The sequence below is a fragment of the Mesoplodon mirus genome, assembly GCF_964341445.2.
Source record: "Mesoplodon mirus genome assembly, chromosome: 14".
NCBI classification, from domain to species: Eukaryota; Metazoa; Chordata; class Mammalia; order Artiodactyla; family Ziphiidae; genus Mesoplodon; species Mesoplodon mirus.
Genome location: NC_138990.1, coordinates 46399216 through 46412468, shown reverse-complemented (window position 1 = coordinate 46412468; position 13253 = coordinate 46399216). Strand labels below are relative to the sequence as shown.

General features: G+C 38.6%; 1 protein-coding gene across 5 annotated transcripts in view; it reads left to right on the top strand.

The window, feature by feature from the left end:
* The window catches only part of RBKS (ribokinase), an 80398-nt gene that overhangs the window by 789 nt on the left and 66356 nt on the right, over positions 1-13253 (top strand). The window contains exon 1 of one of the 5 annotated variants that reach the window (XM_082643290.1): positions 3081-3169. The exons of the other annotated variants lie outside the window; for them this stretch is intronic. The gene's annotated coding sequence lies outside the window, so the exon portion shown is untranslated. Of the gene's footprint in view, positions 1-3080; positions 3170-13253 lie in introns of those variants that run through there. 5 annotated transcript variants of the gene reach the window in all.

The following is a 13253-nucleotide window of genomic DNA, read 5'->3' as shown; positions in this document are numbered from 1 at the left end:
TCTGCGGCTGGAGCGAAGGGCGGACTGCGCTCTCGCTTCTCGCTGCCTTGGCACTGGGGCTTTGGGGATGGAGAGTGTTGACTTGTGGTGTGAGCTCTAGGTTTCCCCAGCCCGCAGCGTGCCTCGATAGGGTAGAAGAGGCAGGGTTTGAGTTTGTAAACGTAACTGTCAGATTAGGGAACATAAAGACTAGGGTGTAGGGAAAGCTCTAGTGTAACTAGCAGCGCCTCCAAAGACCTGCTCCTGTTTTCTTGACCAGGCTGCTGAACTCTCCTCTGGCTAGCCGAGTGACTTTGGTCACGTCATTTTACCCCCGAGAATATGCCCACCTCACAGCGTTGTTTTGAAGACTAAATGAACTAAAGTGTTTTGAGCTATAATACTATCCAGATTGGGTATTATTCGTGTGAACGTGTATAAAATGAGTGGAGCAGAGGTCAAAATTTTAGGCGGTCATCTTTCACCATATTGATTGTTGGCTTTCCCGCATTTCATCTTTACCGCTTATTTTTCAGTATTAGAGTAACCATAGGCAAACCTATGGTTTACCTGTGGCAAACCAAGTTTGAGTCAAAATAAAAACCCGTAAGCACAATATTTACAACCATTAAAAAAAAGTGATCAAATAAACAATATGTTAGATGAAAATAGTTGAGTTAGGTCAGTGAGATTGGATGAAGAGATCTTCCCAATTTACTTTTTTTTAATGAAAATGGCTTTTTTTGATTGTAAAAGCAATGTTTATTTATTATAAAGAAAAAAAAACATATCCCAAGAAATCCTACCATTCAGGTTGCTTCAGTTTAATTTTTTGGTGAGTGGCATTTTAGATATAATGCTATTTTTTTATTATAAAATAATAAATGATCATACTACAGTAAGACTTTTATCTGTCCTGCAACCTTACTTTTCCAAAGGATAGCCGAGAACCTGGAAATATTAAATAAAAAGGCCTTGGGACAATCAGAATAAGTCACCAAATCCCTGCACTAAACCACCTGTGTTTTACTTAGAAAATAGTTTTAGGGCCTTCACATAACCAACTTAATCTTACATTGTCTAAAATGTTTATAAACTAGGTTATCACATTTCCAGACCGAGATTAGAAAGGTGGAAATTAGAAAGGGGGAGAGACTGCAAGGGGCAGGTTTAGTAATCACCAAAAACTTGGAAGTGAGGAGAGTGTATCAACAAACAACAAGAGTTTTAAATGCCAAGAGCCTGGGGAATTCCCTGGCGGTCCAGTGTTTAGGACTCTGTGCTTCCACTGATGCGGGCCCAGGTTCAGTCCTTGATCAGGGAACTAAGATCCTACAGGTGTGCAAGTGTGGCCAAAAAAACAAACACCAGGAGCCTTTTTTTTTTCCACAAATATTTGAGCTACATTGTGCCAAGATAGATGTGTTTCCTTTAGTGACAGAACATAAAGTCCAATCTAGTTCTGGACATTCGGTGAAGAGGCCTACACATCTTTCTCTAGAGCTAGAGTCAGCAAACCTTTCTTCAAAGGGCCAGATAGTAATTATTTTAGGCTTTCTGGGCCACATTTGGTCTAGGTCACATATTTTTTATTTTATTTTTTTAACAGGTACAGAATGTGAAAACTATGCCTTACAAAATCAGCCTGCAGGCCATAGTTTGCTGACTGCTGTCTAGAGCATCACCGTCTGACAGCTCACTATAGTAACTGATGTTACTAGCGCTGACTCTTTTCAAGAAAAGGGAATATGGTAATCGTTAAATTTTATATACAAATGGGGCACGTGTTTTATCTTAGAAATAGTTCCATCAAATATACTTAAAGTTTAGTTACATAAAGGAATAAACCTCAAGATATCTAAAATAATTCATTCCTTAGAAAATCCATCTAGCTAAAATTTTACCATAATTCTATACGTGAAGTACAGAAGAGAAAGAAAGCTAAATAATTTTCCCATGCACCCTACCTGAATAAGAATGCCAGGGTTAGGGGCTTCCCTGGTGGCGCAGTGGTTGAGAGTCCGCCTGCCGATGCAGGGGACACAGGTTCGTGCCCCGGTCGGGGAAGATCCCACATGCCGCGGAGCGGCTGGGCCCGTGAGCCATGGCCACTGAGCCTGTGCGTCCGGAGCCTGTGCTCCGCAACGGGAGAGGCCATAGCAGTGAGAGGCCCGTGTACTGCAAAAAAAACAAACAAAAAAACAAACAAACAAAAACCACAAAAATTTGCTGTGCAGGCTTTCTCTAGTTGGGGTGAGTGGAGGCTGCTCTTCGTAGTGGTGCACGGGCTTCTCATTGCAGTGGCTTCTCTTGTTGTGGAGCACAGGCTCTAGGCGTGTGGGCTTCATTAGTTGTGGGTCGCAGGCTCTAGAGCACAGGCTCAGTAGTTGTGGCTCACGGGCTTAGTTGCTCCGCGGCATGTGGGGTCTTCCCGGACCAGGGCTCAAACCTGTGTCCCCTGCATTGGCAGGTGGATTCCTAACCACTGCACCACCAGGGAAGTCCCTAGATAACCTTTCTAAGGTCTCTTCTCTTGCCATTTTCTTTCCTTTATAAGATATCCAGGTTTCTATTCTTCACATGAGTCACTATTAAAACTTTTATTAGTTTCTGCTTTATAACAAAGTCAATCAGTCATACATATACTATTAAAACTTTTATTCCCCTATAATTCTCTCCCACGACTTTGCTAACAAACTTTTCATGATTTCTTTTCTGATTACTTCTGCCTCTGAAGATCTTTACAAAATACCTGAGTATAGGATTTTTATTTAAAAGCCTGCTTCTGTGATAAACTTGAGTCCAACTTCACTGGTTATGGTACATATCATGATTGTATTATTTTTCTATTGCTTCTGTAACAAATTACCACAAACTTAATGGCTTAAACAATACAAATTTACTACTTATAATTCTGCAAGTCACAAGTCTGACACAAGTCTCACTGGGCTAAAATCAAGTTGTAGGACTGCGTTCCTTTCTGGAGGCTTTAAGGGAAATCTTTTTCTTGCCTTTTCTACCTTCTAGAGGCTGCTCACACTCTAGGCTCATGGCCTCTTCCTCCATGTTCAAAGCCAGCAATGGCATCACCCTGACACTCACTCTTCTGCCTCCCTCTTCTACATTTGAAGAACCCTTGTGATTTCATTGGGCCCAAATGGATAATTCAGGATAATCTCGTTATTTTAAGGTAGCTTATTAGCAGCCTTTATTTCCCCCCTTGCCATGTAACATTACGTATTCACAAGTTCCGGGGATTAGGATGTGGACATCTTTGAGGCAGGGTTGGTCTGGGGGTAGGGCATAATTCTGCATACCACAGTGATTAAAGTCAAAAAATCTTATAATACTTAGAGCTTGGAGAATCATTGAAGCCTATCAGTCCATCCTCCACATTTTACAGATGAGGTAATTAAGAGAGGTTAAGTGACTCACCCCAAATCATACAGCCAGTTAGTGGGAACCCAGGTTTCTCAACCTTTATCTTTCCATTATATAATTGTACCTCTAACTCTGGCTCATATTTATTGCCCTTTTCATGTACAGTTCATTTAAGGGCTTATAGTCTGTGCATTCATTAAGTGTTTACTTTGTAAGCTGGCAAGGAATAACTTTATAATGTTCAGGTCTAAAGATAGTTTCGTCATTACTCTTCCTTACTTCCTATCTAAGTTTAACCATAACCAGCCTGGACACCCATGCCTATACTGTAAAATCACTTTAGAAATAAAACTACTTCAGTAACTTAGCCCTCTTGGATGGCATCCAAGTCCAACTCACTTTATATATTACATTACTGTGTGCCAGACACTGCTAATTCAATCAGTGAGCAACTTTTTTCATTTCTAATTTCAGTCCACTATGAATAGTAAACTCTATATACTAATAATTTTTAAAAATTATTAGCTCATCCAACATGACAATGAACATTATTTAATACCCACCTGTATTTATCATTATTCTCTTCCTCCTTGAACAATCATCTCTGAAGTTCCACATTGCAAAGGTAAGAGAAATCAAGTCTGTTCTTGTGGAAAATTAAGTCAAATTTCCTCCAAAGACAGATTCCCATGAGAACCCAACATCAGATGAAACTTTTTAGATGTTAGGCTCATAGACCTTGGTTAATCATGCTTTCACTAATCTTTATTTCTTATGACATGTGTCACCCATTTTTAAAATTATTCATTCAGCAAATATTTATTGATTTTATACCATGTGCCTCTGGACTTACCAAGGTGCGGAGGATACAGCAATGAAAAACCCAGCAAAAAATCCTTGCCTCATGGAGCTTACATTCTAGTGGAAGAGACAGACAGTATCAGTTAAAAATAAGTAAAATACATACTCTATTAGATAAATGCTGAGGAGGAGAATAAAGCATGAAAGGGGGATGAAAGTAGTAATTTTAGATCATTGGCCACAGAAAGCCTCACTGAGAAGGTGACTTGAGTAAAGACCTAAAGGAAGAAAGGAAACAAGCCATACAGAGAACCAGAAGAAGAGCATATGCAAAGGCCCTGAGGCAGGAGCAGACCTCTTATTATCTGTGAACTACAAGGAGTCCAGTGTAGCTGAAGAAGAAAATAAGGGAGAGGGGAGGGCAATTGATGGTTAAAGGACATTGGGTCCTACCCTGGATGAAATGAAAGGCCAGTGGAGGGTTTGAGCAGACAAGTGACATAATATGACCCACAAGAGCAGAAACAGGGAGACCAGGTCAGAGTTAATTACAATAATCCAGGCAAGAAATGATGGTAGCTTGAAAACAGTGCAAGTGGGGACAAGTGGGCATCTTCTGATTATATTTTGAGGGTAGAGCTGACAGGATTTGCTGAGGAGTACGACATAGGTCAAGGATTACCTCAAGTTCTATGCCCTCTGCAAGTGGAAGGGGAAATTGATGTGTGCTGAGATGTAGAAGATTGTGACAGAGCAAGTTGCATAGGGAGAGGGCAGTATCAGGAGCTCAGGCTGGACATGTGAGATTTGAGATGCCTGTTAGACATCCAGCTGAAGGGGTCAAGAAGACAGTTAGATATACGAGTTTGGAGTTCAGATGAGAGATCTAGCTGGAGATATGAATTTGAGAGTCATCAGTGTATAGATGGTACTTAAAGCCATGAGACAGGATGAGATCACTGAGGTCTGTGCTCCGAGGGCACTCCAACATTGAGAGGATCCATTTTACATAATTTATCTCTTGTCTCCCATCTCTCTGTACCCCTAAAACTTGCTTTGAGACAAGCTTAATACAAACCCATGTTTACATTTCCATGGCAGTAGACTATGATGTCAACTAAAACCCTGTGTTATCCTTTTACATGCTCCAATTAAAAGTGATGGCTGGAGAGGTAAGGCTCATGTTCAACCAAGCATCTAAATTTAATCCTTGGCAAGTCAGGAAATGATTGCTTAATTCTCAAAAGATTTTAATTGCAAGGTGGCATAAGTGAATTTAGAAGCTTTTCGATCCAAAGTGGATGAAATGTTGGACCTAGATTACTTAAAAAATAAAAAAAGGCCAAAATTTTATACTGTACCTAGAAAAGGTTACGTGTTTGACATATTACGGTACCCTCTAACCTGCCTTCCACCAGAAGCTTCTTGACTTGTCAAATTTAGAACAGAAAAATCTCTTTGGCAGTCACTTTTTCAGGAAAGTAAAAGCCAGAGGAATGTTGGTCCAAGAAGTATCATGCATTCCCAGTAGTAGAGGAATATAATATCATCCTTCAGTATTCTTTCTGCTCCTTAAATTGGTCTTCAAAGTTGCTTATCAGTTACCAATCAATCTTTAAATTAATGTTTCATTAAGCATGTTTCTGTCAACTGAATTCCCTAAATTCAAATGAAGTCATTCATGGGAAATTAACTAATTTTGGTCCCTTCAAAAAAAATATGTGTTAAAAGGTAAATTACGTATGACAAAGAAAGAGCACCTATTGTTTGGTATTACTAAGCAGTCCCTTTTGCAATCCATTACTTGGCCAGCTCTTCCTACCCTAGTACCTGCATTCTAGGGAGAGCAAGGTGAAGTGGGCTTTGTGATGAACGTCGCCCCAGTATTTTGATTACTTGTACGTAATACTGAAATACTGAGAGCGTGCTAAGTGTGAGGGATCCTGCAATTAGTATAACGTGGTCACTGCTCTTGAGGAATTTATAATCCAAAGAAGGCAGACACAAAGATAGATCATGGTAGTATGGTGTGCTAAGTACCTGCAGGTTCTGTGGGAGAACAGGGGAAAGTTCCTGGATAAGATGGCTCCTGAGCCAAGTCTTGAAAAATAAGCAGGTGCTAATCCAGGAAAAAAAAAAAAAAGAAGAAGAAGAGGAATCATTCTGGCCAGTTGGGTAGAACACGTGGAGCAAAGTCATGGATGTGGGTATGCCAGGGTGTGCCAGGGACAGCAACCCCTGGGTCTGCACACTGATCATCAGATGGAAGGTGTCCATGAAAGACCTCATCGGCATCAGCAGGCAGACTCTCAACCACTGCGCCACCAGGGAAGCCCCCTCCCATAGATTTTAATGTGCCACCAGGGTGGGGAACAAGCAATTTATCAGTAAAAGCAGGAGCTATGAAGTAGTGTGAATGTGGCAAAATGCTGTAGTAATTTGGAGAAATTACCCTTTGAGAGAATGGGGATAGGGTTATTCCTGACCCCAGGAAGGCATACTTGGCACAGATGAGCACGTCAATTTTTAAGTGGCACCATACCTGGTTATACAGTCTGTCAGCTGTGATAATACCAAGTGTTAACTCCTGACACATTGTATCACATGACACTGTCCAATGGATATCAGTTCTTGAATTACGTGAGTTCTGCTCAGGATAGTTACCTCCTAGTTAAGTGGCTGGATCTTCCTCCATTTTGACAGTGAGCATACAGTGTTAACACTTGACTGTAAGCTCAGTGAGGACAGGGTCTGGATGTCCTCAGAACCTCAGAACAAAGCCTGGAATATAGTAATGCAATAAATGTGTGCTGATAGTGGACTGGTTATCCCGAAACGGGTCTGAGATGATTCCAGTATATTTCTTCCATAGTTATACTAAGTCAAAATTTGCCTCATTGGACATAAGTTTAATCACTTGTTAGTAGTATCCACATAGCGATGCATTACCCTTTTGTTGTATGATCTTTAAGGAACATACAACAAAAATCATGAAGATTTCTTGGAATTGTGTAAAGTTCTTATGACAACTGATTGTGGTCTTAAAATTTTCATATGAACATTTTAAATAATCTCCATCTATCTTTCTTTAATTTCTTCACAATTTTTATAATACTAGCTTGACTTGGGGCATTTCTTGTATATCTGCAGAAGGCAGATATAAATTATCTTTGTATGTATATGGTTGACTTGTTTTCTAAATGAAACTTGGGGGTTTTGTTTGGAGTTTGGGTTTTTTTGTTTGGAGGTGTTTTGTTTTGTTCTTAGTTTGTTTCCCAGATATATCACATATTAGATACTGGCTTTTCCTCTGTGGTCAAAAATGTTTTCTAATGCAGTTCTTCCATAATATTGCAGAAACTAACTTGTGCAACAGTTCTTAAGTGCCTTTTACATATTATATTTTACATCTGGATTTTTACCACTGGTTTAAAATGTTATAATCCATAGACTATGGTAGCAATAATATTGATTTTTTTTTCTAAATTAGAAGTCTTCATTTCCAAGTGAGAAATAACAAATCTAAATTTTCAGTTACCTGTTTTCAAACAAATATAGTTGACCCTTGAATAATGCAGGGGTTGGGGGGTGCCAACCCCCACACCGTCAAAAATTCACGAAGAACTTTACAGTCACCCTTCATATCCACGGTTCCACATCCGTGGATTCAACCCACCATGGGTCTTGTAGCACTATAGTACGTATTTAGTGAAAAAAATCTGGCTATACACACAGTTCAAGACAGTTGTTCGAGGGTCAACTGTACTCTGCCAAAAATCTTAAAGAAACTCAACTCCCAAGTCTTTTAGGCTGTCTTGATAAAAATTATAAGCAGTTCTTTGGTACAGGTGTACCTCACTTTATTGCGCTTCACAGATACGTTTTTCACAAATGGAAGGTTTGTGTCAACCCTGCATTGAGAAAGTCTATCGGCGCCACTTTTTCAACAGCACTTGCTCACTTCATGTCTCTGTGTCACATTTTGGTAATTCTTGCAATATTTCAAACTTTTTCATTATTATTGTATTTGTTATGGTGATCTGTGATCAGTGATCTTTGATGTTACTGTTGTAATTGTTTGGGGGCACCATGAATGGCACGCATATAAGACTTCAAACTTAATGTTTTGTGTGTTCTGATTGCTCCACTGACTGGCCGTTCCCCCATCTCTCTCCCTCTCCTCGGGCCTCCCTATTTCCTGAGACACAACGATATTGACATTAGGCCAATTAATAACCCTACAGTGGCCTCCGAGCATTCAAGTGAATGAAAGAGTCACACATCTCTCAGTTTAAATCAAAAGCTAGAAATGATTAGGCTTAGTGAGGAAGGCATGTCGAAAGCAGAGACAGGTGGAAAGCTGGTCCTCTTGCGTCAGTTACCCAAGCTGTGAATGCAAAGGAAAAGTTCTTGAAGGAAATTAAAAGTTCACTCCAGTGAACACATGAATGGTAAAAAAGAAAACAGTCTTATTGCTGATATGGAGAAAGTTTTAGTGGTCTGGATGGAAGATCAAACCAGTTACAATATTCCCTTAAACCAAAGCCTAATCCAGAGCAAGGCCCTAACTCTTTTCAAATTTGTGAAGGCTGAGAGAGGTGAGGAAGCTGCAGAAGCAATGTTTGAAGCTAGCAGAGGTTGGTTCATGAGGTTTAAGGAAAGAAGCCGTCTCCATAACATCAGAGTGCAAGGTGAAGTAGCAAGTGCTTATGTAGAAGCTGCAGCAAGTTATCCAGAAGGTCTAGCTAAAATCATTAATGAAGGTGGCTCCACTAAACAAAAGGTTATCAAATGCAGACAAAACAGCCTCATATTAGAAGATACTATCTAGGACTTGCATAGCTCGAGAGAAGTCAATGCCTGGCTTCAAAGCTTCAAAGGACAGGCTGACTCTTGTTAGGGGCTAATGCAGCTGGCAACTTAAAGTTGAAGCCAGTGCTCATTTACCATTCTGAAAATCCTAGGGCCCTTAAGGATTAGGCTAAATCTGTTCTGCCTGTGCTCTGTAAATGGAACAACAAAACCTGGATGACAGCACTTCTGTTTACAACATGGTTTACTGAATATTTTAAGCTCATTGTTGAGACCTGCTCAGAAAAAAAAAGAAAACATCCTTTCAAAATATTACTGTTCATTGACAATGTACCTGGTCACCCAAGAGCTCTAGTGGAGATGTACAATGAGATTAATGTTGTTTACATGCCTGCTAACACAACATCCATTCTGTGGCCCATGAATCAAGGAGTAATTTCAACTTTCACATCTTATTATTTTAGAAATACATTCCATAAGGCTAAACGTGCCACAGAGTGATTCCTCCGATGGATTTGGGCAAAGTTAATTGAAAACCTTCTGGAAAGGATTCACCGTGCTAGATGCTATTAAGAACATTTGTGATTCATGGGAAGAGGTCAAAATATTAACATTAACAGGAGCTTGGAAGACGTTGATTCCAACCCTCATGGATGACTCTGAGGGGTTCAAGACTTCGGTAGAGGAATTACCTGCAGATGTGGTAGAAATAGCAAGAGAGCTAGAAATGGAGCCTGAAGGGGTGACTGAAGTGCCGTAGTCTCATGACAAAACGTGAACAGATGAGGGGCTGCTTCTTAGGGATGAGCAAAGAAAGTGGTTTCTTGAGATGGAATCTACTCCTGGTGAATGTGCTGTGAAGATTGTGGAAAGGACAACAAAGGATTTAGAGCATTACATAAACTTAGTTAAAGCAGCAGCAGGGTTTGAAAGGATTGACTCAAATTTTGAAAGATGTTCTACTGTGGGTAAAATGCTATCAAACAGCATCGCACACTACATAGAGAAACCATTCATGAAAGGAAGAGTCAATTGATGTGGCAAACTTCACTGTCCTATTTTAAGAAATTGCCACAGACACCTTACCCTGATCAGTCAGCAGCTGTCAACATTGAGACAAGACACTCCACCAGCTAAATGATTATGACTTGCTGAAGGCTCAGATGATGGTTAGCATTTTTTAGCAATAAAGTATTTTTTAAATAAGGCAGGTACATTGTTCTTTTTGATGTAATGCTATTGCACATTCATAGACTACAGTATAGTATAAACATAACTTACATACACTGGGAAACCAAAAAATTCATGTGACTCACTTTATTGCGATATTCGCTTTATTGTGCTGGTCTGGAACTGAACCAGCAATATCTCTGAGGTATACTTGTACTTTCTGTTGTTGTTGTTATAATTTAGTTTTCATTACTTTCTAAATACCATTATTATGTCTTCTTTGATCCATCAACTTAATGCCTCCTGAACTCTAAGGAAAGGAACACTATTTGGTCTTTCCACCTTACCATCTTGGTTCAGCTTGCAAAACTCCAATATTCTTCAAAAGTACAGCTACCAGAAATTACATGAGAAATTATAAAAACATGAAATATAAATAATTCCAAGGGACATTAAGTACATTTGTACGGAATATCTTATAATGGGTTTTGTAGTCAGCCCAGCCTTGGTTTGAATCCTGGCTCTGCCATCTTTTACTGGGTGAGCTTGGGTAAGTTTTTTAATCTAATTCTCATTCTTCTTATCTGTGAAATGGAGATGAAAATAATAACCTTGTCTTGGGGTTATTGTAAGGATTAAGTGCTTTAGTGGTCATAGGTGTTTAGTGCAGTATTTGTCTTATGATAAGCACTCAGGAAATGGTATCTGGCACTATTAATGTATGTATATTTTAACAACTGTTTATTGGACACTTGATGTGTATAGGCACAGTCTTAGGCCATAGTGATACAGAAGCGAATGTGATACAGGCTATGAGACAAACATGCATAGATTGCTAGGGAGTAGAGGCAGGGCAACTAACCCACACGGTTACATTTGGAGTCCTAGAGGAAGTAATATCTGAGTTGAATTTTAAAGGACGCATACAGATTAGCTCCAAAAAGAAGAAGGGGAAAGAAATTTCCAATCATAGGGAATAGGTTATGCAAAGAGATTTGAAATACAAATAAGATTTTAAGAATGAACACGTAACTATTATGACAGTGTAGTGGAGGCCACCACTCTCCCCTTTAACATCACTTAGTGTCACAGTCAAAAGAAGTAGAGGGATGCAATGAACTATAAGTCTTTTTCAATAAATACAGAATTTGCTATTTTTATGCTCATAAAATGTTAAACAAATATTTCTGTTATATCTACTGAATGTCCAATATTATAGTCAAAATTGAGAAAAATATCTAAAATATATAAAGAACTCCTGCAACTCAAGAGCAAAAAAAAAAAAAAACAAATCCAATTAAGAAATGGGCAGAAGTTCTGAACAGACATTTTTCCTAAGAAGACATATAGATGCCCAAGAGGTACATGAAGAGATGCTCAACATCACTAATCATCAGAGAAATGCAAATCAAAACCACAATGTATTATCATCTCACACCTGTTTAGAGTGGCTATTATCAAAAAGACAAGAAATAAGTATTACAGAAAAGGGAACCATTGTGTACTGTTGGTGGGAATGTAAATTGGTACAGCCACTATGAAAAATAGAATGGAGGTTCCTCAAAAACTTAAAAATAGAACTAACAATCTAAGGGTCCACTGATGCATGAATGGATAAAGAAAATGTGATGTATGTATATACACAATGGGATATTATTCAGCCATAAGAAAAAAAGAAAAATTTGCAACAATATAGATAGACCTGGAGGGCATTATGCTAAGTGGAATAAGTCAGACAAATACCATTTGAGATCACTTATATGTGGGATCTTAAAAAAAAATTAATTTAAAAACTAAGCTCATAGATACAAAGAACAGATGGGTGGTTGCCAGAGGTGGGGTGGGGGTGAGTGAAACGGGTAGGGGCTCAAAAGGAACAAACTCCAAGTTATAAAATAAATAGGTCACAGGGATGTAATGTACAACAGCATGACTATAGTTAATAAGACAATATTGCTAAGAGAGTAGATTTTTAAAGTTTTCATTTAAAAAAATTGAGAGAAAGTTGATTGTCAAAGAAAGTAGCATAGAATGATTTAAAGACCATGGCAGTGGAATCCTAAGTCCAGAATTAAGATTTAGGCTCATCTACCTAACAGCTATGTACATTTTGATAAGCCATTACCTTTTTGAGTTCTCACTTCCTTCCTAAGACAGAAATGATGATAATGCCTATCCTGACCCATCTTACAAATGTATTGTGAAGCTCAAATACAATATAATCAGTTCTTGATTTTTCGTGATGATGGGAATGTGAAAGAAGCATGAACACTAAAAACCAAACATAGTAGGTAAATTAACGTTTTTAATAACTGATTCCAGAATACGTTATTTTTGTGTGCTGATTTAGCCTTCTAATCATATTTTGCTTACAGTAAAATTAATTCCATTTATATTTCTTTTACCTACACCAGCAGATGGCAGGAAGAACTAGCCTAGAGATAATTACAATGTGGTGACAGGAGTCATTTTGAAATTTAAAATTTACTATAATTAATTGGCAAAATAGAAAATAAAATATTGGTTTATAGTTATTTGACACTATCATACTTTGCTTGTCTTCTTCAATGAATTAAAACATCTTTCATCAGGAACTTTGATAAATGTCTCAACAATTCTTTCTGCTCCTTTTTTTCTGCATCCTGATTGTCCCACATACCTTTATGCCATCCTATAGTTGTCCAATCCCCACTTGCTGATCCCCCATACACATACATATATGTATTTCTCCTGCCCTCTCCTCTTGCACCTTGTAATTCCAAAATTAGCTCATTCAGCACCTCCCTATCCAAGCTTTTATTCTTTCTCCAGGACTTTTCTCAGCTGGGAGTAAGGAGGTGTATATATATATATATAATATATATAAGGAGGTATATATATTATATATATATATATAATTATTCAAAAAGATTAGTTGACATTAGACGGTGTTTTAGTTTTTAGATATATTTTTCATACTTTGACCTGTATGCCTCTGGTACCTTCTGTACTCAGTCCTCTATCCCACATTGGAAGACTGAAGAAGGATGTGAGCCTGTTTTGTCCCTGTTATTCTGACCACATTTGTTTAACAACCATTCTACTTGGGCTACAGCCATACATAGCACTTT